Source organism: Meriones unguiculatus, chromosome 14, assembly GCF_030254825.1.
Source record: "Meriones unguiculatus strain TT.TT164.6M chromosome 14, Bangor_MerUng_6.1, whole genome shotgun sequence".
NCBI classification, from domain to species: domain Eukaryota; kingdom Metazoa; phylum Chordata; class Mammalia; order Rodentia; family Muridae; genus Meriones; species Meriones unguiculatus.
The window spans coordinates 88,286-110,000 of NC_083361.1; the positions used below are offsets into that span (position 1 = coordinate 88,286).

Sequence of the window (21,715 nt, forward strand, 5' to 3'; positions counted from 1 at the left end):
TTTCTGAACTAAGTTGAGAAGAAAACAGAAAAGTGATATATCTGGCATAGTACAGAAGAACACATAAACGTATCAAAAAAAAGTTAAGAACAAAAAGGCAAAGCACAGCGTTGTGAACTAAGTACAAGAAAACATGTAACAATGTTACTGAACTAAGTGGAGAAGAAAATAGAAAAGTGATATAACCTGCTTAGTAGAGAAGAGCACATGAACGGGTTTCCCAGGTAAGAACAGACAGGCAAAGCAAAGCATTGTGAACTAAGTGCACGAAAGAAAATAGAAAAGTGCTATATCTAGCATAGTACAGAAGAGCACATGAACATGTCTCCAAGGTAAGAACAGACAGGACAGCACAGCGTTGTAAATTAAGTTCATGAAAACATTAAAAAGTTTTTCTGACCTATGTTGAGAAGAAAAGAAAAAGTGATATATCTGACATAGTCCAGAACAACACATAAAAGTATCTCCAAGTTAACAAAAGAAAGGCAAAGCACAGCATTGTGAACTAAGTACATGAAAACAGGTAACAATGTTATTGAACTAAGTTGAGAAGAAAACAGAAGAGTGATATATCTAGGGTAGTAGAGAAAAGCATATATACATATTTACATGATAAAAACCGAAACAAAAAACACAGCATTGAGAAGTACAGGAAAAACTGAATCAGTGTTTCTGAACTAAGATGAGAAGAAAACAGAATAATGATATATCTACCATAGTTGAAAAGAGCACATAAAGGTGTCTCCAAAGTAAGAAAAGACAGTGTTGTGAACTAAGTACAGGTTAGTATCTAGGTTTTTTGTTGATGGTTTTTTGTTTTTTTGTTTTGTTTTGTTTTGTTTTATGTTTGTTTGTTTGTTTGTTTGTTTTGGTTTTTTTTTTGTTGTTGTTAGTTGAAACAAGGTTTCCCGAGAAAGAATATCACCTGCAAAGCAGGATTAAAACTCAGGGATCTGCCTGCCTCTGCTGTTTTCAGGGTGCTTGGCCTAAAGGAATGCACCACCACACCCAGCTTGGCTTCCTTGTATTTCTTAATTCCAGGAAGGCATTTTGTTTTTCTTCTTCTGGTTTATATTCTTTACTCTATATTTATTCTTTATCATATATTTAGTGAAATTTACAAAAATCTCTCTCTCTCACCTCTGTGGTATGGGTTTGAGAGAGAGAGATAGAATCTCTGTGTGTGATGTGTGTCTTTCTTTTTCTTCTCCCCCTCAACCCTTGCTTGACTGCATAGAATAAAACAACAAGCAAACAAAAAGCATGAAAACAAAACAGCAACAGCAACAACAACAACAAAAGCAGAAGCAGGCCTTCTCTTTGTTTCAAGGCCAGACTGGTCTCCAGAGTGAGTGGCAGGGCAGCCACCCCTATCTGGAGAGAGAAAAAATAAACTAAAACAAAACAAAACAAAACAAAACAAAACAAAACGAAGAAACAGACACAAAACCAAAGCTTGTTTGTTTTTGATTTCTCATTCACTTATTTAATTTTAAAATATAGCTAGCTCTCTGTCTCTCAGAGACATACAGAGAGAGAGAGGATAGAGAGAGAGAGAGAGAGAGAGACAGAGAGATGATATGGAGAGTTTGTCTCAAATAAATGAATAAATAACTAGATAATAAATAGCCGAACAAATAATAAATGGATAAATAGATAGATAAATAAATCAATTTGGCGGCAGGAGTACTGGCTCAGTGGTTAAGAGCACATGGTCTGGTCTCCTCAAGATCCCACACTCAACTCAAAACACACACATGGCAGCTCAGGACCTTCAGTTCCAGATCTTCTGACACCCTCATACAGACACACATGAAATAAAAACCAATAAGTAAACAAACTCAGAAAGAACTAGAGAAGTTTCCAAGGGGTGAGAAAAACTGTGCCGAGGCATCTACTCGGTATGAAAGACAGTCAATAGAGAGAGACATCGGCTCATAAAACTTGTGTCAACAAAACACAAGAAATAAAATTAAAACATAGGCCGGGCATGGTGAAGCATGACTGTCATCCCAGGTCTCGAGGAGTCAGAGAGAGGCAAGTGGATCTCTCTGAGTTCCAGGCCAGCCTGGTCTACAAAACCAAGGCTACCAAGGCTGGAAACAAACAAACAAAACAAAAACAGAAACAAACCAAAGCAACAAATAAATAAATGGGTGAATGGATAAATAAATAAAGCAAGCAAACACACACACACAAAACACAATGAATTAGAGTCTATGCTGGTGGTGGCAGTACAGGCCTGCACATTACCTATCTCTCTGAATAAATTCTAACTCTAAAAGGGAAACTTACACACTGGGGCTGTAAGGATACTGGCAAGAAGCCAGGCAGATGAGGGCAAAACAAACATACACACAACATGAATAATACAGTCAAAATCAACCAAGGAATGAGGGAGCGGGCTACGGCTGGGATATAAAGTAAATAACCTGTGAATAATATTAAAAAAATAAACAATAATATTAAAAAACAAAAAACAAAAACAACAACAAACAAGGAAGAACAATTCAACAACAAGCTAGAGGGAGAGACAAGAAGGCTCACAGCAAACTGGTTCAGCACCATTGCACAGACCCAGGTCTTGGGATTAGGGTCAGGAAAAAAAACAAAAACAAAAAAGAAAACAAAAAAAAAGCAGAAGCAGGCTTTTCCTTATTTCAAGGCCAAACTGGTCTCGAGAGCAGTGGCAGGACAGCCACTACATGCAAACGAATAACCAAACCAGAAAAAAAAAAAGAAAAATAGAAATAAATGAAATGTGGACTCACAGATTGTGCAGGAACAACACCTATGATGGAAAGACTATGTATTTAGTTAGTTTTATTTATTCTATATTTATTCTTTATCGTATATCCTAAACCCAGCACAACCCTAACCCTAACCCTTACCCTAGCACAACCCTAACCCTAAACCTAACCCTTTACCTTATACCTAAATCTAACCCTAAAGGTAACACTAAGCCTATCACAACACTAACCCAACCATAACCTTAACCTAGAACAACCTTAACTCTAACCTTAACATAACCCTAACGCTAACCTTAACCCTAACCATAGCACAACCCTAACCCTAACCATAACCATAGCCCTAAAACCAGCAAAACCGTGAACCTTAGCAGAACACTAACCCTAACATTAACCATAACCCTAACCTTACCCGTAACCCTATATATAACCTACCCTTACCTCTACCCCTACCCCTGAACCTGACCCTGACCCTGAGCCTGACCCGAACACTGAACATGACCCTAAGCATTAACCCTGACACTGACCCTGATCCTAACCCTAACCTTAAACCTACCACTGACCCTGACCTTAAACGTAACTGTAAACTAACCCTGACACTGACTAACCCCTAAACCTGACCCTGACCCTCACCCTGGCCCTAACCCCTAACCCTAACCCTAACCCTAACCCTAACCCTAACCCTAAACCTTACCTTAGCACAAAGCTAACCCAAACCCTAACCTTGAACATAGCACAAACCTAACCCTAAACCTAGCACAACACTAACCCAAACCCTAATCCTAGAACAAATGCAACCCTTAAACATACCAACCATAACCCTAAAGCTATCAAAACATTAACACTAATCCTATCCGTAACCCAACCTAAACCCAACCTTACCACAACCCAAAGATGAACCCTATCTCTAACCCTAGCACAAACATAATCCTAACACTAAGCTTAACACTAACTCTAACACAACCCTATGCATAACACTAACAGTAGCACAATCCAAACCCTAATACTGAATCTAGCACAACCCTAACCCTAAACCTAACACTAACCCTAGCCCAACCCTAACCTTAACACTAACAATAACCTTAACCCTAATCCTAAACTTTACCTTAAACCTAACCATAGCACAATCCTAACTCTAATACTAACCCGAAATGTAGCACGACCCTAACCATAATGCTATCCCTGAACAGAGAAAAAACCTAAATTTAGCCCCAGCATTAACCTAACACTAAACCTAATCCTAACCCTGACCCTAGCACAACCCTAACCCTAAACCTAGTATGATCCTAAACCCAACTATAAAAGAACACTAACCCTAACCTTAGCACAACTTTAAGAATAAACCCTAACCCTAACCATAGCATAACCCTAAACTAGCACATTAATCCTAACCCTAATCCTAACTCGAGCACAACCCTAACCCTAACCGTTAACCAAACCCTAACACCTAAATCTATCGCTAACACTTGCACAACCCTAAAACTAAACCTAACCCTAGCATAACCCTAAAACTAACCCTAACCCTAGCACAAAACGAACCCTAACCATAATCTTAAATCTAACCTTAGCACAACCCTAACCCTGCCCCTAGCAAAATCCTAATCCTAACGCTAGTACAACCCTAACGTTGACACTGACCCTAGCCCTAATATTAAACCCAGCACAACCATAACCCTAACACTAACCCTAAGTTTAACCCTAGCACAACCCTCATCCTAACTCTAATTCTAGCACAACCCTAAGCCTAACCCTAACCTTAATCCTAACCCAAGCAAAACCCTAACCCTAAAACTACCAAAACCCCAAACCTAACCCTAAACCAATCCCTCACCCTCATCCCTGCATAATCCTAAGAATAACCCTAACCCAGAAGAACCCAAACCCTAATGCTAACAGTAGCACATCAATAATCCAACCCAATCACAATCCTGACCATAAGTCTAAACCCAGCAAAACCATAACAATAACATTGTCACTAACCCCAGCACAAGCTAATATTACAACCTAATCCTATGCCTACCCTTATCACAACCTTGACCATAACTCTAACCCTAGCAAAACCCTAAGTATAACACTATCCCTAAACCTACCACAACCCTAATATTAAAACCTAACCCTATGCCTAACACTAACACTAGCACAACCTTAATACTAGGCACAACCTTAAGACTAACCCTAACTGAAAACCTAATCCTAACACAACCCTAAACATAACCCTAGCACACCCTAAGTAAGTAACAATGTTTCTGAACTAAGTTTAGAAAAAAAGAGAAAAGTGATATATCTCACGTAGTAGAGAAGAGCACATGAACGGGTTAGCAAGGTAAGAACGAAAAGGAAAGCACACCGTTGTAAACTAAGTACATGAAAACAACAAAACCTGTTCATGACCCATGTTGAGAAGAAAGCAGAAAAGTGATATATCTACCATAGTACAGAAGAACACATAAATGTGTCCCAAAGGTAAGAACAGAAACAGAAAGCACAGCTCTGTGAACTAAGTACAGAAAAAGAAGAAACAGTGTTTCTGAACTAAGTTGAGAAGAAAACAGAAAATTGATATATCTAGCATAGTAGAGAAGAGCAAATAAATGTGTTTCCATGGTAAGAACAGAGACATAAAACACAGAGTTGAGAAGTAAGTACAGGAAAACACGAAACAATGTTTCTGAACTAAGATGAGAAGAAAACAGAAAAGTGATATATCTAGCACGGTTGAGAAGAGCACATAAATGTGTCTCCAAAGTAAGAAAAGAAAGTTAAACCACAGTGTTGTTAACCTAGCACAGGAAACTATGTAACAGTGTCTCCGAACTAAGTTGAGAAGAAAACAGACAAGTGATGTATCTGGTTTAGTACAGAAGAACACATAAAAGCATCTAAAACTTAAGAACAGACAGGCAAAGCACAGCATTGTGAACTAAGTACCTGTAAACATGTAAAAATGTTACTGAACTAAGTGGAGAAGAAAACAGAACAGAGATGTATCTCTCGTAGTAGAGAAGAGCACAAAAACATGTTTCCAAAGTAAGAAAAGATAGTTAAAGCGCAGCGTTGTGAACTAAGAACAGGAGAATATGTATCAGAGTTTCTGAACTAAGTAGAGAAGAAATCAGAAAAGTGAGATATCAAGCATAGTAGAGAAGATCACATACACGTGTTTCCAAGGTAAGAAGAGAAAGGAGAGCACAGCGTTGTGAACTAAGTACATGAAAATAATAAAAAATGTTTCTGAACTGTGTTGAAAACGAAACAGAAAAGTAATATATCTGGCATACTACAGAAGAACACATAAACGTATTTCCCAGGTAAAAACAGACAGGCAAAGCACAGCGTTGTAAACTAAGTACATGTTAAAAATAAAAAGTGTCTCTGACATATGTTGAGAAGAGAACAGAAAAGTGATATATCTGGCATAATACAGAACAACACATAAACGTATCTCCAAAGTAAGAAAAAAAGTTAAAGCACAGCATTGTGAACTAAGTACAGGAAAATGTGTAACAGTGTTTCTGAACTAAGTTGAGAAGAAAACAGAAAAGTGATATATCTGGCATAGTACAGAAGAACACATAAACGTATCAAAAAAAAGTTAAGAACAAAAAGGCAAAGCACAGCGTTGTGAACTAAGTACAAGAAAACATGTAACAATGTTACTGAACTAAGTGGAGAAGAAAATAGAAAAGTGATATAACCTGCTTAGTAGAGAAGAGCACATGAACGGGTTTCCCAGGTAAGAACAGACAGGCAAAGCAAAGCATTGTGAACTAAGTACACGAAAGAAAATAGAAAAGTGCTATATCTAGCATAGTACAGAAGAGCACATGAACATGTCTCCAAGGTAAGAACAGACAGGACAGCACAGCGTTGTAAATTAAGATCATGAAAACATTAAAAAGTTTTTCTGACCTATGTTGAGAAGAAAAGAAAAAGTGATATATCTCACATAGTCCAGAACAACACATAAAAGTATCTCCAAGTTAACAAAAGAAAGGCAAAGCACAGCATTGTGAACTAAGTACATGAAAACAGGTAACAATGTTATTGAACTAAGTTGAGAAGAAAACAGAAGAGTGATGTATCTAGGGTAGTGGAGAAAAGCATATATACATATTTACATGATAAAAACCGAAACAAAAAACACAGCATTGAGAAGTACAGGAAAAACTGAATCAGTGTTTCTGAACTAAGATGAGAAGAAAACAGAATAATGATATATCTACCATAGTTGAGAAGAGCACATAAAGGTGTCTCCAAAGTAAGAAAAGACAGTGTTGTGAACTAAGTACAGGTTAGTAGCTAGGTTTTTTGTTGATGGTTTTTTGTTTTTTTGTTTTGTTTTGTTTTGTTTTATGTTTGTTTGTTTGTTTGTTTGTTTTGGTTTTTTTGTTGTTGTTGTTAGTTGAAACAAGGTTTCCCGAGAAAGAATATCACCTGCAAAGCAGGATTAAAACTCAGGGATCTGCCTGCCTCTGCTGTTTTCAGGGTGCTTGGCCTAAAGGAATGCACCACCACACCCAGCTTGGCTTCCTTGTATTTCTTAATTCCAGGAAGGCATTTTGTTTTTCTTCTTCTGGTTTATATTCTTTGCTCTATATTTATTCTTTATCATATATTTAGTGAAATTTACAAAAATCTCTCTCTCTCACCTCTGTGGTATGTGTTTGAGAGAGAGAGATAGAATCTCTGTGTGTGATGTGTGTCTTTCTTTTTCTTCTCCCCCTCAACCCTTGCTTGACTGCATAGAATAAAACAAACAAGCAAACAAAAAGCATGAAAACAAAACAGCAACAGCAACAACAACAACAAAAGCAGAAGCAGGCCTTCTCTTTGTTTCAAGGCCAGACTGGTCTCCAGAGTGAGTGGCAGGGCAGCCACCCCTATCTGGAGAGAGAAAAAATAAACTAAAACAAAACAAAACAAAACAAAACAAAACAAAGAAACAGACACAAAACCAAAGCTTGTTTGTTTTTGATTTCTCATTCACTTATTTAATTTTAAAATATAGCTAGCTCTCTGTCTCTCAGAGACATACAGAGAGAGAGAGGATATATATATATATATAGAGAGAGAGAGAGAGAGACAGAGAGATGATATGGAGAGTTTGTCTCAAATAAATAAATAAATAACTAGATAATAAATAGCCGAACAAATAATAAATGGATAAATAGATAGATAAATAAATCAATTTGGCAGCTGGAGTATTGGCTCAGTGGTTAAGAGCACATGGTCTGGTCTCCTCAAGATCCCACACTCAACTCAAAACACACACATGGCAGCTCAGGACCTTCAGTTCCAGATCTTCTGACACCCTCATACAGACACACATGAAATAAAAACCAATAAGTAAACAAACTCAGAAAGAACTAGAGAAGTTTCCAAGGGGTGAGAAAAACTGTGCCGAGGCATCTACTCGGTAGGAAAGACAGCCAATACAGAGAGACATCGTCTCATAAAACTTGTGTCAACAAAACACAAGATATAAAATTAAAACATAGGCCGGGCATGGTGAAGCATGACTGTCATCCCAGGTCTCGAGGAGTCAGAGAGAGGCAAGTGGATCTCTCTGAGTTCCAGGCCAGCCTGGTCTACAAAACCAAGGCTACCAAGGCTGGAAACAAACAAACAAAACAAAAACAGAAACAAACCAAAGCAACAAATAAATAAATGGGTGAATGGATAAATAAATAAAGCAAGCAAACACACACACACAAAACACAATGAATTAGAGTCTGTGCTGGTGGTGGCAGTACAGGCCTGCACATTACATATCTCTCTGAATAAATTCTAACTCTAAAAGGGAAACTTACACACTGGGGCTGTAAGGATACTGGCAAGAAGCCAGGCAGATGAGGGCAAAACAAACACACACACAACATGAATAATACAGTCAAAATCAACCAAGGAATGAGGGAGGGGGCTACGTCTGGGATATAAAGTAAATAACCTGTGAATAATATTAAAAAAATAAACAATAATATTAAAAAACAAAAAACAAAAACAACAACAAACAAGGAAGAACAATTCAACAACAAGCTAGAGGGAGAGACAAGAAGGCTCACAGCAAACTGGTTCAGCACCATTGCACAGACCCAGGTCTTGGGATTAGGGTCAGGAAAAAAAAACAAAAACAAAAAAGAAAACAAAAAAAAAAAGCAGAAGCAGGCTTTTCCTTATTTCAAGGCCAAACTGGTCTCGAGAGCAGTGGCAGGACAGCCACTACATGCAAACGAATAACCAAACCAGAAAAAAAAAAGAAAAATAGAAATAAATGAAATGTGGACTCACAGATTGTGCAGGAACAACACCTATGATGGAAAGACTATGTATTTAGTTAGTTTTATTTATTCTATATTTATTCTTTATCGTATATCCTAAACCCAGCACAACCATAACCCTAACCCTTACCCTAGCACAACCCTAACCCTAAACCTAACCCTTTACCTTATACCTAAATTTAACCCTAAAGGTAACACTAAGCCTATCACAACACTAACCCAACCATAACCTTAACCTAGAACAACCTTAACTCTAACCTTAACATAACCCTAACGCTAACCTTAACCCTAACCATAGCACAACCCTAACCCTAGCCATAACCATAGCCCTAAAACCAGCAAAACCGTGAACCATAGCAGAACACTAACCCTAACATTAACCATAACCCTAACCTTACCCGTAACCCTATACATAACCTACCCTTACCTCTACCCCTACCCCTGAACCTGACCCTGACCCTGAGCCTGACCCGAACACTGAACATGACCCTAAGCATTAACCCTGACACTGACCCTGATCCTAACCCTAACCTTAAACCTACCACTGACCCTGACCTTAAACGTAACTGTAAACTAACCCTGACACTGACTAACCCCTAAACCTGACCCTGACCATCACCCTGGCCCTAACCCCTAACCCCTAACCCTAACCCTAACCCTAACCCTAACCCTAAACCTTACCTTAGCACAAAGCTAACCCAAACCCTAACCTTGAACATAGCACAAACCTAACCCTAAACCTAGCACAACACTAACCCAAACCCTAATCCTAGAACAAACGCAACCCTTAAACATACCAACCATAACCCTAAAGCTATCACAACATTAACACTAATCCTATCCGTAACTGAAACTAAACCCAACCTTACCACAACCCAAAGATGAACCCTAACTCTAACCCTAGCACAAACATAATCCTAACACTAAGCTTAACTCTAACTCTAACACAACCCTATCCATAACACTAACAGTAGCACAATCCAAACCCTAATACTGAATCTATCACAACCCTAACCCTAAACCTAACACTAACCCTAGCCCAACCCTAACCTTAACACTAACAATAACCTTAACCCTAATCCTAAACTTTACCTTAAACCTAACCATAACACAATCCTAACTCTAATACTAACCCGAAATGTAGCACGACCCTAACCATAATGCTATCCCTGAACAGAGAACAAACCTAAATTTAGCCCCAGCATTAACCTAACACTAAACCTAATCCTAACCCTGACCCTAGCACAACCCTAACCCTAAACCTAGTATGATCCTAACCCCAACTATAAAAGAACACTAACCCTAACCTTAGCACAACTTTAAGAATAAACCCTAACCCTAACCCTAACCATAGCATAACCCTAAACTAGCACATTAATCCTAACCCTAATCCTAACTCGAGCACAACCCTAACCCTAACCGTTAACCAAACCCTAACACCTAAATCTATCGCTAACACTTGCACAACCCTAAAACTAAACCTAACCCTAGCATAACCCTAAAACTAACCCTAACCCTAGCACAAAACTAACCCTAACCATAATCTTAAATCTAACCTTAGCACAACCCTAACCCTGCCCCTAGCAAAATCCTAATCCTAACGCTAGTACAACCCTAACGTTGACACTGACCCTAGCCCTAATATTAAACCCAGCACAACCATAACCCTAACACTAACCCTAAGTTTAACCCTAGCACAACCCTCATCCTAACTCTAATTCTAGCACAACCCTAAGCCTAACCCTAACCTTAATCCTAACCCAAGCAAAACCCTAACCCTAAAACTACCAAAACCCCAAACCTAACCCTAAACCAATCCCTCACCCTCATCCCTGCATAATCCTAAGAATAACCCTAACCCAGAAGAACCCAAACCCTAATGCTAACAGTAGCACATCAATAATCCAACCCAATCACAATCCTGACCATAAGTCTAAACCCAGCAAAACCATAACAATAACATTGTCACTAACCCCAGCACAAGCTAATATTACAACCTAATCCTATGCCTACCCTTATCACAACCTTGACCATAACTCTAACCCTAGCAAAACCCTAAGTATAACACTATCCCTAAACCTACCACAACCCTAATATTAAAACCTAACCCTATGCCTAACACTAACACTAGCACAACCTTAATACTAGGCACAACCTTAAGACTAACCCTAACTGAAAACCTAATCCTAACACAACCCTAAACATAACCCTAGCACACCCTAAGTAAGTAACAATGTTTCTGAACTAAGTTTAGAAAAAAAGAGAAAAGTGATATATCTCACGTAGTAGAGAAGAGCACATGAACGGGTTAGCAAGGTAAGAACGAAAAGGAAAGCACACCGTTGTAAACTAAGTACATGAAAACAACAAAACCTGTTCATGACCCATGTTGAGAAGAAAGCAGAAAAGTGATATATCTACCATAGTACAGAAGAACACATAAATGTGTCCCAAAGGTAAGAACAGAAACAGAAAGCACAGCTCTGTGAACTAAGTACAGAAAAAGAAGAAACAGTGTTTCTGAACTAAGTTGAGAAGAAAACAGAAAATTGATATATCTAGCATAGTAGAGAAGAGCAAATAAATGTGTTTCCATGGTAAGAACAGAGACATAAAACACAGAGTTGAGAAGTAAGTACAGGAAAACACGAAACAATGTTTCTGAACTAAGATGAGAAGAAAACAGAAAAGTGATATATCTAGCACGGTTGAGAAGAGCACATAAATGTGTCTCCAAAGTAAGAAAAGAAAGTTAAACCACAGTGTTGTTAACCTAGCACAGGAAACTATGTAACAGTGTCTCCGAACTAAGTTGAGAAGAAAACAGACAAGTGATGTATCTGGTTTAGTACAGAAGAACACATAAAAGCATCTAAAACTTAAGAACAGACAGGCAAAGCACAGCATTGTGAACTAAGTACCTGTAAGCATGTAAAAATGTTACTGAACTAAGTGGAGAAGAAAACAGAACAGAGATGTATCTCTCGTAGTAGAGAAGAGCACAAAAACATGTTTCCAAAGTAAGAAAAGATAGTTAAAGCGCAGCGTTGTGAACTAAGAACAGGAGAATATGTATCAGAGTTTCTGAAATAAGTAGAGAAGAAATCAGAAAAGTGAGATATCAAGCATAGTAGAGAAGATCACATACACGTGTTTCCAAGGTAAGAAGAGAAAGGAGAGCACAGCGTTGTGAACTAAGTACATGAAAATAATAAAAAATGTTTCTGAACTGTGTTGAAAACGAAACAGAAAAGTAATATATCTGGCATACTACAGAAGAACACATAAACGTATTTCCCAGGTAAAAACAGACAGGCAAAGCACAGCGTTGTAAACTAAGTACATGTTAAAAATAAAAAGTGTCTCTGACATATGTTGAGAAGAGAACAGAAAAGTGATATATCTGGCATAATACAGAACAACACATAAACGTATCTCCAAAGTAAGAAAAAAAGTTAAAGCACAGCATTGTGAACTAAGTACAGGAAAATGTGTAACAGTGTTTCTGAACTAAGTTGAGAAGAAAACAGAAAAGTGATATATCTGGCATAGTACAGAAGAACACATAAACGTATCAAAAAAAGTTAAGAACAAAAAGGCAAAGCACAGCGTTGTGAACTAAGTACAAGAAAACATGTAACAATGTTACTGAACTAAGTGGAGAAGAAAATAGAAAAGTGATATAACCTGCTTAGTAGAGAAGAGCACATGAACGGGTTTCCCAGGTAAGAACAGACAGGCAAAGCAAAGCATTGTGAACTAAGTACACGAAAGAAAATAGAAAAGTGCTATATCTAGCATAGTACAGAAGAGCACATGAACATGTCTCCAAGGTAAGAACAGACAGGACAGCACAGCGTTGTAAATTAAGATCATGAAAACATTAAAAAGTTTTTCTGACCTATGTTGAGAAGAAAAGAAAAAGTGATATATCTGACATAGTCCAGAACAACACATAAAAGTATCTCCAAGTTAACAAAAGAAAGGCAAAGCACAGCATTGTGAACTAAGTACATGAAAACAGGTAACAATGTTATTGAACTAAGTTGAGAAGAAAACAGAAGAGTGATGTATCTAGGGTAGTAGAGAAAAGCATATATACATATTTACATGATAAAAACCGAAACAAAAAACACAGCATTGAGAAGTACAGGAAAAACTGAATCAGTGTTTCTGAACTAAGATGAGAAGAAAACAGAATAATGATATATCTACCATAGTTGAGAAGAGCACATAAAGGTGTCTCCAAAGTAAGAAAAGACAGTGTTGTGAACTAAGTACAGGTTAGTAGCTAGGTTTTTTGTTGATGGTTTTTTGTTTTTTTGTTTTGTTTTGTTTTGTTTTATGTTTGTTTGTTTGTTTGTTTGTTTTGGTTTTTTTGTTGTTGTTGTTAGTTGAAACAAGGTTTCCCGAGAAAGAATATCACCTGCAAAGCAGGATTAAAACTCAGGGATCTGCCTGCCTCTGCTGTTTTCAGGGTGCTTGGCCTAAAGGAATGCACCACCACACCCAGCTTGGCTTCCTTGTATTTCTTAATTCCAGGAAGGCATTTTGTTTTTCTTCTTCTGGTTTATATTCTTTGCTCTATATTTATTCTTTATCATATATTTAGTGAAATTTACAAAAATCTCTCTCTCTCACCTCTGTGGTATGTGTTTGAGAGAGAGAGATAGAATCTCTGTGTGTGATGTGTGTCTTTCTTTTTCTTCTCCCCCTCAACCCTTGCTTGACTGCATAGAATAAAACAAACAAGCAAACAAAAAGCATGAAAACAAAACAGCAACAGCAACAACAACAACAAAAGCAGAAGCAGGCCTTCTCTTTGTTTCAAGGCCAGACTGGTCTCCAGAGTGAGTGGCAGGGCAGCCACCCCTATCTGGAGAGAGAAAAAATAAACTAAAACAAAACAAAACAAAACAAAGAAACAGACACAAAACCAAAGCTTGTTTGTTTTTGATTTCTCATTCACTTATTTAATTTTAAAATATAGCTAGCTCTCTGTCTCTCAGAGACATACAGAGAGAGAGAGGATAGAGAGAGAGAGAGAGAGAGAGAGAGAGAGAGAGAGAGACAGAGAGATGATATGGAGAGTTTGTCTCAAATAAATAAATAAATAACTAGATAATAAATAGCCGAACAAATAATAAATGGATAAATAGATAGATAAATAAATCAATTTGGCAGCTGGAGTATTGGCTCAGTGGTTAAGAGCACATGGTCTGGTTTCCTCAAGATCCCACACTCAACTCAAAACACACACATGGCAGCTCAGGACCTTCAGTTCCAGATCTTCTGACACCCTCATACAGACACACATGAAATAAAAACCAATAAGTAAACAAACTCAGAAAGAACTAGAGAAGTTTCCAAGGGGTGAGAAAAACTGTGCCGAGGCATCTACTCGGTATGAAAGACAGCCAATACAGAGAGACATCGGCTCATAAAACTTGTGTCAACAAAACACAAGAAATAAAATTAAAACATAGGCCGGGCATGGTGAAGCATGACTGTCATCCCAGGTCTCGAGGAGTCAGAGAGAGGCAAGTGGATCTCTCTGAGTTCCAGGCCAGCCTGGTCTACAAAACCAAGGCTACCAAGGCTGGAAACAAACAAACAAAACAAAAACAGAAACAAACCAAAGCAACAAATAAATAAATGGGTGAATGGATAAATAAATAAAGCAAGCAAACACACACACACAAAACACAATGAATTAGAGTCTGTGCTGGTGGTGGCAGTACAGGCCTGCACATTACATATCTCTCTGAATAAATTCTAACTCTAAAAGGGAAACTTACACACTGGGGCTGTAAGGATACTGGCAAGAAGCCAGGCAGATGAGGGCAAAACAAACACACACACAACATGAATAATACAGTCAAAATCAACCAAGGAATGAGGGAGGGGGCTACGGCTGGGATATAAAGTAAATAACCTGTGAATAATATTAAAAAAATAAACAATAATATTAAAAAACAAAAAACAAAAACAACAACAAACAAGGAAGAACAATTCAACAACAAGCTAGAGGGAGAGACAAGAAGGCTCACAGCAAACTGGTTCAGCACCATTGCACAGACCCAGGTCTTGGGATTAGGGTCAGGAAAAAAAACAAAAACAAAAAAGAAAACAAAAAAAAAAGCAGAAGCAGGCTTTTCCTTATTTCAAGGCCAAACTGGTCTCGAGAGCAGTGGCAGGACAGCCACTACATGCAAACGAATAACCAAACCAGAAAAAAAAAAGAAAAATAGAAATAAATGAAATGTGGACTCACAGATTGTGCAGGAACAACACCTATGATGGAAAGACTATGTATTTAGTTAGTTTTATTTATTCTATATTTATTCTTTATCGTATATCCTAAACCCAGCACAACCATAACCCTAACCCTTACCCTAGCACAACCCTAACCCTAAACCTAACCCTTTACCTTATACCTAAATTTAACCCTAAAGGTAACACTAAGCCTATCACAACACTAACCCAACCATAACCTTAACCTAGAACAACCTTAACTCTAACCTTAACATAACCCTAACGCTAACCTTAACCCTAACCATAGCACAACCCTAACCATAACCATAACCATAGCCCTAAAACCAGCAAAACCGTGAACCGTAGCAGAACACTAACCCTAACATTAACCATAACCCTAACCTTACCCGTAACCCTATACATAACCTACCCTTACCTCTACCCCTACCCCTGAACCTGACCCTGACCCTGAGCCTGACCCGAACACTGAACATGACCCTAAGCATTAACCCTGACACTGACCCTGATCCTAACCCTAACCTTAAACCTACCACTGACCCTGACCTTAAACGTAACTGTAAACTAACCCTGACACTGACTAACCCCTAAACCTGACCCTGACCCTCACCCTGGCCCTAACCCCTAACCCTAACCCTAACCCTAACCCTAACCCTAACCCTAAACCTTACCTTAGCACAAAGCTAACCCAAACCCTAACCTTGAACATAGCACAAATCTAACCCTAAACCTAGCACAACACTAACCCAAACCCTAATCCTAGAACAAACGCAACCCTTAAACATACCAACCATAACCCTAAAGCTATCACAACATTAACACTAATCCTATCCGTAACCCAACCTAAACCCAACCTTACCACAACCCAAAGATGAACCCTAACTCTAACCCTAGCACAAACATAATCCTAACACTAAGCTTAACTCTAACTCTAACACAATCCAAGTATCAGCAATCCAGCAGCTAGCCTGTACAGGCCAAGCAGGAGCCCAAGTCCTAGGTAGCAGTTCTAACTGCCCTGAGCAGGGAACCACGAGCCTGGCTAGGGGTCCACGACCCAGCAGCGGCCACGATGGGGCTTGGGGGGGGGGGGTGTCGGGGAAGCGGGTGCTTCTTGCCTGCCTGCCTGCCTGCCTGCCTGCCTGCCTGCCTGCCTGCCTGCCTGCCAGGGGCGGTGCGGCTAGCGCCTCAGAGGATGACCAGGGGACAGAGGCCGGGCAGGGTGAGTGAGCTTTGAGCGAGTGGCCAGCGCGGGCAGCGCAACTCGTCCGAGGTCACCTGACTCACACAGCAGCAGCCAGCTTCGGGCCACAGCAGAGCGCACACACAGCCCGCGCAGCAAGCGCCGGCGGGAAGGAGACGGGAGTAACAAAAGTAAACTTTTCCGAACTCCAAATAGTTCCCTAAGATTTTCTACGTCGGAGCCACCGACAAAAAGCACAGTTACCCAGCCTCGCTAGCTAAACAATCTATTGCTAGAGACCAACCATTTCCAGACCAACCATTTCCAGCACAGCACCTAGGGAAGCCACCCAAACCCGAACCAAGCAAACACAAAATTCCAGCACTTGAGAGGCAGAGGCAGGCGAATCTCTTAGTGTGTGTCCAGCCTGGCCCATAGTTTCATCCGTATGCTCATGATGAGTTCAAAGCAGAAGTTTATAATCTTTTTATTTCAATTGTTTTTTGTTTTGTTTTGTTTTGTTTTAGTTTCGGCTCATTTGAGATGGGGTTTCTCTGTGTAAGTTTGGTAGACGCACACGCTGAGAGGGAGAGAAGAAAGAAAGAAAGAAAGAAAGAAAGAAAGAAAGAAAGAAAGAAAGAAAGAAAGAAAGAAAGAGAGAGAGAGAGAGAGAGAGAGAGAGAGAGGGAGGGAGGGAGGGAGGGAGAGAGAGAGAGAGAGAGAGAGAGAGAGAGAGAGAGAGAGAGAGAGAAAGAAAGAAAGAAAGAAAGAAAGAAAGAAAGAAAGAGCTCCTCGCTCAACTAGTAAGAGTGAACTTCAAATTGTTCCGTAAGATTTTCCCTAACCTTGCTAAACAATCTATTGCCAGAGACCAACCATCTTCCAGCAGACAAGGCAGGTGTCAGAGTCAGGGATGACCTGATGATGGCTGCTGCTACTTGGGGCTGCTGGTTGTGGCAAAAAAAAAAAAAAAAAAAACTCTTTATATAATCTTTATATAATTTAACTCTTAAACTGCCATGGGCCTCTGGTTGTGGAGAGAGCCTCTAAAGCTCTAAAGGAAAAGAGTTAGAGGGAACTGAACCCTGGATTCTCAGATTCAGGGTCAAGAAACGGTGTTGTCAGCCAGGAGACATGGGAGAGAGGGGTGTTTAATCCTGCTCTATGTCTCTATCCCTACTGTATTTACAGGGAGCCCTCTGATTGTCATGGTATCTCTCTCTTTTAAAAATCAGAGTAAAGAGCGAGCGACACTAAACCTCTGTGATGGTTTGTTTCTACAGAGTAAGAGGGGTTTCTGTGTCTGTTTGTTTGTTTTGTTTTAATGTCAAAGTTTTTCTAAAATACAGGTGTCTGTCTCGTATGGGTAGCCATATATTCTTTGTTTCGATATTCAGATGATCTCTCTCATCGTATCCTCCTCCTTGGACTAAACCTAGAAGGAATGCACGTCCTTCGTCATTAATTTGTTTCATCTCCCTTTGGCGCTCGGCATTTGGAGGTTCGAAGAGCTCCCAGCAGTCCATCTTCCCCCGAGCCCCAGGAAGGTTTTGCAAATTGCTGGAATGAAGTCAGAAACTCTTTGAAAAATCATGATCAGTCAGAGATTACAGAACCATCAGAATGTGAAAAACAACAGCACACTCTGTTATAGAGGTACACTTCTTCCACATATTTTTTGAAAAAATCTGCAATAAGGCCAGGCAAGAGAGCAAGGGCCGGGGTGGGCGGGGGGGGGGGGGGAGGAGGGGGGATGGGGGAAGGGGGGGGAGGAGGAGGAGGGGACCTCCAGCTCACTCACTCCTCCCTCAGCTCAGCGGCACACCCATCGTTGCTGTGTTAAACCGGTGGGGCCGCATTCCAGGAATTCTAAAGAACTTTGTTGTTCCTCTCCCAGGGGACAGAAGGGACGACTCTTTTTTTTTTTTTTTTTTTTTTTTTTTACCCCGTTTTGTTTTATTTGGTGGGGACCGCTCTTAGTTGTGTATTAATGAGAGGAAACTGTTCCCTGAATCACTCCCACCCCCCTTTTTTCGGTGCACCGGAGGAGACAGGGTCTCTCTGTGGATTGGTTTCCACTGCCCCAGAACTCAGTCGGTAGACCAGGTCGGCCTTAGAGATCTGCCTGCTTCCGCCTCTCCAGTAGCGCTGTGACTTAAACCATAAACCAACCACCCCACTCAGCTGGATTTCCCTCTCTCTCTCTCTCTCTCTTTAACTTTCATTTTACCCGTGGGTTCACCCAGACCATAATAAAAATACAGGATGGGACCAAAGGCCCAGGCCAGGAAAAAGGAAAAAGGAAAGAAAAGAAGCCAGGCAAGGTGGCACACGACTTTTATGACAGCATAAAAGGAGACAGTTGTAAGTTCGAGGACAGCCTATTTTTTGTTTGTTTGTTTAATAAAATTTTTATTTTTATATTAGTTACAGTTTATTCACTTTGTATCCCAGCTGTAGCCCTCTCCCTCATCCCCTCCCAATCCCATCTCATCAGGGCTGTCTGCATTGCCCTCCTCTGTGGCCTGGCAAGGCTGCTACCCCCAAGTGAGTTCCTGTCAGAGACATTCCCTGTTCCACTCATTAAGAAACCCACTTGGAGAGGGAGAAAAGCAAGCAGGCAGGCAGGCAGGCAGTCAGGCAGGCAGGCAGAAAAATATTTTCTCTCTACACAAGCAATCCGAATCTGCTTTATTAATGAAATGAAGAAAAGTACACAGTACTAACTACCTTTAAAGACCTCTTTCAAATGCCTCTCTGCGTGTGCCTGCTTTTAAATATTTAAGGGGGGGGGGGGGTGAATCCGGGCCATGCAATAAGTCTAGGCCAGATTGGGCCCCAGCTCTGAGAGGGAAAATCGAGAGACAAGCCCCCTATATCTCTGACCCAGAAATTATCTCGAAATGACAACCACCAGAGAAGGAAATATCATTTTTCTCCAGCAGATTCTCACTGGTATAATGTTATAATGTAAGCAGGCAGGCCCCGGGCAGATTTTGGGTGGGTGGAGAGGATCAAGGAGGAGTTTGGGGTAATGGGAACACCCACCCCCGACAAATAACACAGCTGAACTTTGCTGACTCTGTTTTCCTGCCTATCCAACCACTCACTCCCAGCTGGACAAAGGGGAGCCGCCTATATGGTTATGAGACGCCATCCTCCATACTAGGTAGATTTTCCAGCAGAGCTAGTAGTCTCAGGAGGCTCCTGCCAGTCAGTCAGTCAGTCAGTCAGTCAGTCAGTCAGTCTTCTTGGAAACCCCAGGCAATTCTTGCAATTTACAGTTTCATCAGTCCCTGGGGTGTGCTTATTTAAAACCAGAAAATCAAAGATAAGATGAGAAAGGTGTGTGTGTGTGTGTGTGTGTGTGTGTGTGTGTGTGTGTGTGCACGCGCGCGCGTGCGTGTGTGTGTGTTGGGTGTTGGAGACCATAATTTCAGCTTTATTTTTTTTTTATTTTATTTATTTTTATCTATCTCCCCACCCCCACCCCCCAGATGAGGACCAAACAACCCAGGCAGGACCTTCCTTTCGCTTGCTAAGCAGGCGATCTACCTACCACTGAGGGAAATCCCCAACCCCAAATAATTTATTTATTTATACTTTTATTTTATGTGTCCGATCACCTAGATAGAACTGAAGTTACAGACGAGCTGCCGCGTGGGTTCTGGAAATTGAACCTGAGTCCTTTGGAAGAGTACCCAGTGCTATTAACCACTGAGCCATTCCCTCCAGTTCCTCCGGTCAAGCTTTCCCTAGAAATTAAATATCGGTTGAATATGTCGAACCGAACCGGAGCCGGGCGTGGTGGTGCACGCCTGCCTGAGAGGCAGAGGCAGTTTGGAGGCCCTGTCTCTCCACTGGGAAAGAAGACTCCGCTCCCTCCCCATCTGCCCTGCCGATCCTCCCCTCCCACCCCCACCCCGTCCCCCACCCCGCCGATCGATCGATCGATCGATCGATCGATCGATCGACCCCCTTCCCCGCAGCCCGCCCCAAATCTCAAGGAGGGAAACTGTGAATGAAGGCAGATCCTTTAGCTGTGAAGAGTCACCCTCAGATTTGTTCAGGGAGAAGTGGATACTAACCATTATCCAGCCTGCAAACCCAGAGGGGGAGAAAAATGAATGCCTCTACTCTACACTCCCAGAAGAGCGATGGTCAAGGGGCACCCACCTTGCAGGCGGGTCGCAACCTTCTGTAACTCCAGTTTTAGGGAACTCTCACATACGGAGGCAGAATACCAGTTAAAGAAAATAGAATAATCGGGGAGGGGGGGGGTGGCATATAAAAAGAACTTACAGCCTTCCTCAGAGGGGTCAATTTGAATTTGCCCGAAGAAGACTAGAGAGAGGAACCAGAGGTTCTTCTAAGAAGCCCAAGTAAATCTTGAAGGTCACTTGCAGATCTTCAAATGGAGTGAGTTTTAAAACAAATCACAGTGGAAAAACACGACCCACCACCACCACCACCACCACCACCACCACCACCACCACCACCACCACCACCACCACCACCACCAAAACAAGAACAAAAAAAAAAAATAAAGAAAGAAAGAAAGAAAGAAAGAAAGAAAGAAAAAGAAAAACAAACAAACAGAACCCCAGAGATCTTGCACCTGCCTGAAGAGTATACCGGCTGTTTTTCCAGTCCCAAGCGCACGCGCGCGCGCACGCGCACACACACACACACACACACACACACACACACACACACACACGAGTGGGCAGTGGTAAAAATTAGCTCACAGAGAGAAACAACATAAGTCAATGAACCAACTAGAAACTTCGTAGTCATTCATTTATTTATTGTAATTGAGCGTAAAGTGAAGGGGGGGGGGTGGCTCAGGTGGGCTGGGAAGCAGGTAGATAGAGTACCACCTGTGAGTCAAGAGGAAGAGGAAGGAAGGGCCATCTTCTTCTGCTGGAAAGAGGTAGTCTTTTGTTTGTATGCGTGATTGCGTCCCGCCTCGAGAAGGAGGGCAGTCAGTCAGTCCAGCTGACTGTGCCGGGGCATAGCAGTCCCACACCTCAAACTCCTCTTTCTGGCCGTGCCTTTGATTCTCGCCTCCGTCCTGTCCTGTTCGCCAGGGTGGTCAGGGAACCCTGCATGGATAGCAAAAAGGAAGCATGTCAGTGGGGAGGAGTCCATTACGTTTGGCCCCGCAAAGCAAAGCAGAGTAGAGCAGATTGGTCTATTTGAAAGAACGATTCCGATTCAAATTTTTAGAGAAC

At 40.9% G+C, this 21,715-nt stretch overlaps 1 long non-coding RNA gene across 1 annotated transcript in view; it reads right to left on the reverse strand.

The window, feature by feature from the left end:
- Nucleotides 1-21,267: 21,267 nt before the first annotated feature.
- Nucleotides 21,268-21,715, reverse strand: part of LOC132647001 (uncharacterized) — a 776-nt gene continuing 328 nt past the window's right edge. The window contains exon 2 of the long non-coding RNA XR_009585289.1: nucleotides 21,268-21,586. This is a non-coding gene — a long non-coding RNA (uncharacterized LOC132647001). The remainder of the gene's footprint in view (nucleotides 21,587-21,715) is intronic.